Source organism: Pelobates fuscus, chromosome 7 (assembly GCF_036172605.1).
Source record: "Pelobates fuscus isolate aPelFus1 chromosome 7, aPelFus1.pri, whole genome shotgun sequence".
NCBI lineage: Eukaryota > Metazoa > Chordata > Amphibia > Anura > Pelobatidae > Pelobates > Pelobates fuscus.
The window spans coordinates 52,689,204-52,694,227 of record NC_086323.1 but is presented as its reverse complement, the minus strand read 5'-3'; the positions used below and the strand labels follow the sequence as shown (position 1 = coordinate 52,694,227).

Genomic DNA, 5,024 nt, shown 5'->3' with positions numbered 1-5,024 from the left:
GAGGTTAAATACGATATAAAATATACCAACACTTGTTAGAAATAGAATCAATTACAATGGCAAATAGCATGATAAAGATTGCTAGAACTGTGTCCAATATTGGATTATAGGCTTAGATGAAGGGAAGATGCCATTTATCTTTTTTTTCTTTATCTCAAATCACTACGGACTTTTTCAATAGATTTTTAAAGTTTTAAAGTGAACTGGATCATAGTTGGCATCTGCCATTAGTTTAAAGGGATACGGTAAGCACTTTAACAACTACATTTTATTAAAGTTGTTATAGTGCATGCAGTGCTTCCCTCCTCTTCTACCCCCCAAATATGTTACATCACTTATTAGAAGGCTTGGAAGTGTGGCTTCACAAGTCCTAAGGGTATGATCGTCGGGAATCTTACTTCCATAATCTCATACCGTGATGTCACATGCGCATGCACAGTGCCTTCACCGCCTACCAGAAAACATTATTGTATTCAATACATAAAGAATGAAAATGTACATAAGCATATTTATTTATTTAGTTCTAATTAAGACGGATACTTCCCTAGGCACATTCACAATCTACCCCCCACACTTCTACAAAATCTCCTGATCTGTCCCCTTCTACAAAAAACACTGCTTCCTCTCTCTAAAAAACACCTGCCCGTCTCTTCAAACCCTTGCCCCTTCTACAAAAACCCTTGCCCCTTCTACAAACCTCTACCTCCCTTCTAGAAACCCCTGTCCCCTTCTCTACAACCCCCTGATTCCCTCTCTACAAACCCCTGTACTCCTCTCTACAAACTTTTGCCCATCTCTCTACAAACCCCTGCTCCCCCCACAAACCCCCTTGACATTCAAGTAGACAACATGTAATTTAATTTCCTGGTTTCATTAGCTCAATAGAGGAACTAACTCAAGCGGCAGCAATTGCTCAGAGCACCTGCGGTGGAAAGACTTCTCATTGAGCTGCATTAGGAAGTCTGTGGTTGGTTAGAAAGAGAAAGTCTGGGTGGGGTTAGAAGAAAAGTGTTTGCAAAGGCAGCAGACAAGAGAAATGCAGATTTTGCAAGTGGTTTAAGACGTGGCGAAACATGGGCCAGTGGCGCAATGGATAACGCGTCTGACTACGAATCAGAAGATTGTAGGTTCGACTCCTACCTGGCTCGGCTGCTGTGCCGTGATCGTATAGTGGTTAGTACTCTGCGTTGTGGCCGCAGCAACCCCGGTTCGAATCCGGGTCACGGCATCTCCATTTTTAACACAGTAAAGGAGTTTAAGCATGCGTGGGATAGGCATAAGGCTATCCTAACTATAAGATAAGGCCAGGGACTAATGAAAGTATTTAGAAAACTGGGCAGACTAGATGGGCCGAATGGTTCTTATCTGCCGTCACATTCTATGTTTCTATGTTTCTATGATATACCACAAATGGAAAAATAACTACTAAACAGTGAGTTTTATTTGTTTTGTAAATGCTCAACTTAAATGAAGAGATAAGGCTAATAAAATCACCCTCCGGGAACATATCCTATAACAACTATAAATATGTCAAATGAGCCACACACATATACACATACAAATAAAACATTGTATCACTTATCTCCAACATCATAATCATTCTTCCTCAAGCTCAATACGGAAAAAGGGGCACATTCAGTAAGGGAAAAAAGTATTTGATTCCCTGCTGATTTTGAACGTTTGCCCACTGACAAAGAAATGATCAGTCTATAATTTTAATGAAAGGTGTATTTTAACAGTGAGAGACAGAATAACAAAAACAAAATCCAGAAATACGCATGTCAAGTTATAAAGTTATACATTGATTTGTATGTCAATGAGTGACATAAGTATTTGACCCTTTCGACTTACTACTTGGTGGCAAAACCCTTGTTGGCAATCACAGGTAAGACATTTCTTGTAGTTGGCCACCAGGTTTGCACACATCTCAGGAGGAATTTTGTCCCACTCCTCTTTGCAGATCCTCTCCAAGTCATTAAGGTTTTGAGGCTGACTTTTGCAACTTGAACCTCCACAGATTTTTTATGGGATTAAGGCCTGGAGACTGGCTAGTCCACTCCAGGACCTTAATGTGCTTCTTCTTGAGCCACTCCTTTGTTGCCTTGGCTGTGTGTTTTGGGTCATTGTCATGCTGGAATACATATCCACGACCCATTTTCAATGCCCTGGCTGAGGGAAGGAGGTTTTGACCCAAGATTTGATGGTACATTGCCCCACCATCGTCCCTTTGATGCGGTGCAGTTGTCCTGTCCCCTTAGCAGAAAAACACCCTCAAAGCATAATGTTTCCACCTCCATGTTTGACGGTGGGATGGTGTTCTTGGGGTCACCAAGCTGATTGGCGATGGTCATGTAGCCCATTCCAGCCTTGTGTAGGTCTACAATCTTGTCCCTGACATCCTTGGATAGTTCTTTGGTCTTAGCCATGGTGGAGAGTTTGGAATCGGATTGATTGCTTCTATGGACAGGTGTATTTTATTAAAATATTTTATACAGCTAACGAGCTGAGATTAGGAGCACTGTCACCTGTATGAAAGACACTTGGGTGCCAGAAATCTTGCTGATTGAAAGGGGATCAAATAATTATTATTTTACTCATTGACATGCAAATCAATTTATAACTTTTGTTGACATGCGCTTTTCTGGATTTTTTTTGTTATTCTGTCTCTCACTGTTAAAATACACCTACCAATAAAATTATAGACTGATCATCTCTTTGTCAGTGGACAAACGGTCAAAATCAGCAGTGGATCAAATACTTTTTTCCCTCACTGTACGTAATGCTTGTATTAGATAGATGCATTACCAATTGTACCATACATCGATGCATTATCACTAAGACCTAATGGTGCACAGCCAGCCACACATGTGCAGACATACATCACCACATAGATGCTGCAATGCTTGAAAGCACAAGTACCAACATCCATACCAAAACCATCCAATCTCTCAGCCCTTAATTAAACCCTTAAGGTTGGAGGCAATTGTACACGTTCTGAACCAAAACAAAACCTAGAATTTAAGCTATATGTTTGTTCAACCATAATTGATCTTTTTTCGTATTAAGTGCACCCACACTTATTAAATATAATTTTATTCGGGAGAAATAGGGATTTCATTTCACATCAAATATTTATTTATGAAACATAATCTAATATGAATAAAATCTGAAAAAAACTGTACGAAATTAAGAAATGTTAATTTCCAAGTTCATCAGCACTGAAAGTGTAAACAAAATGTTTGTTTATCTAAACACCTGTTCTTTTTTTAAAACTTTTTTTTATTCTTTATTTGTTCCACAGTCAGACAAATATGATCACAGTTGTAAGTAGAAACAAGTGTATACAGTGAGATGCATATCGTAGGAACATCATAGTTAGAGTAAGTGGTTGGACTGTGTTTTTTTTTGGGGGGGGGGGGGGGTTTGAGGAAACACAAGTTATGTGCAAACATATGAGAAAATAAAATGTTTGAGGTGAACTAGTAGAGGTTAAGGAAGATTCGTTAAGAGAGTGAGATATTATTTGAAGGGGAGACATGTTGGGAATGACAGCTACACATGTTTACCTAGTGCAGAGTAGTAAGTGATTGGAGCTGGGAGGGGGCTTGGTTTTAAATGGAGCTAGAATAGCCAGGGTTATCCCGGTCTCAGCTTAGGCCGTCCCAAAAAGTGTGGCCTTTACAAGGAGTAGGGAAGGTAGAACGTCTCTAAAATTACAAAAAGAAAAATCAACATAAAACATAGGGCATGTACTATCAAAAGGTAAAACAGAGAGTCATGTAATCGCTGCACTTGTTGCGCCACGGGTCGCAGGAACAGAAGGAACGATTGTAGCAGGATTCCAGACAGAAGGGTTGGTGGTGGTTCCAAGGCCTAGTTTAGACAGGATAGCGTCCATTTCAGAGGCATCAAACAACTTGTGTTCTGTGTCCTGGTGCTGTATGGTAAGGTGGCAAGGAGATCCCCATCTGTACTTTAAGCCGTTGGCTGATAAGGTAGACGTGAGAGGTCGGAGAGTTTTTGCAAACAGCTTTTCGATATGCCCCTGATCTGGAGCTTTTTCCACCTTCTCCTATCTTTCTGCACTGTCAGTTGATGGTTTAGGAGAACTTGGGCTGAGGTAAGGTCCGGAACCTGCTTCTGCAGCTCTGATATCTGTGAGCTATGTGCTTCTGAAATTCGGTTCTACTGCTACCATGCGTGCAGTGAACACCTTGACATCCCCCCTCACCTGTGAGATTTCAGCAGAGAGTGATTGCTTCAGATCTGCCAGAAGACTGGTGAGTATTGCTGTTGTTACAAGATTAGAGGTTACTTATTTTAGTGTAGATGGCTTAGGTGGAACTCTATAGCCCAGTTCTTCCATGCTGTGGATAAGTGAGTCTCCTGATTAGTCTGAAAAGTCGTCGAGGGCCGCTGCCACCTTTGCACGCTTTTACCATGCGCCCTCCGCAGCAAGTCCCTGATATTGGCGGTAAAGCTGGGGCGATCTGGCCTTGGCTTTTTATTCTTCCTCCCCATCTTGTTGTCACCACCTGTGGGCCCTGCAGTGGGTTGGGGTGTCCCCAGGTAAGCCGTTATGTAGGCAATTATAACTCACAATCACGGAGCTCTGCAGACCTCAGGCCCCCCTCTAAACACTTGTTTTTAACAGTTTGGAACACTGTAACAGTGATCTCTCTGCCTCTCTTGGCGAGGGGAAAAGAACAAGGCACAATTAACTGGCTGTCACTGTGATCATGTGACACAGATTGCTAGCATTGGCTACAGGAGGACTACCTGGGTTGCCAGACAGACCCCAGACCACGTTCATCATGCTTGGAAAGGGGGGGGGGGGGGCAGATCATTAGGACGTGCTATGTCGCCCTAACATCTCATATTCACTCTATTTCACTGAATAGAACACAGAGAATCAAACAAACCAAACAATTAGTAATCCACACTTACTATAAGTTACAGTTGCAATCCAGATAATTTTAATTGAAGGTAATTCTGCTTAATTACACTAATACAGACACAACAAA

At 41.5% G+C, this 5,024-nt stretch overlaps 2 non-coding genes across 2 annotated transcripts; both read left to right on the top strand.

The window, feature by feature from the left end:
- Positions 1-1,075: 1,075 nt before the first annotated feature.
- TRNAR-ACG (transfer RNA arginine (anticodon ACG)) lies at positions 1,076-1,148 on the top strand. The gene has a single exon. It is a non-coding gene; the product is annotated as a tRNA-Arg (tRNA).
- Positions 1,149-1,156: 8 nt separating this feature from the next.
- On the top strand, positions 1,157-1,228 carry TRNAH-GUG (transfer RNA histidin (anticodon GUG)). The gene has a single exon. It is a non-coding gene; the product is annotated as a tRNA-His (tRNA).
- The last annotated feature ends 3,796 nt before the right edge of the window (positions 1,229-5,024 follow it).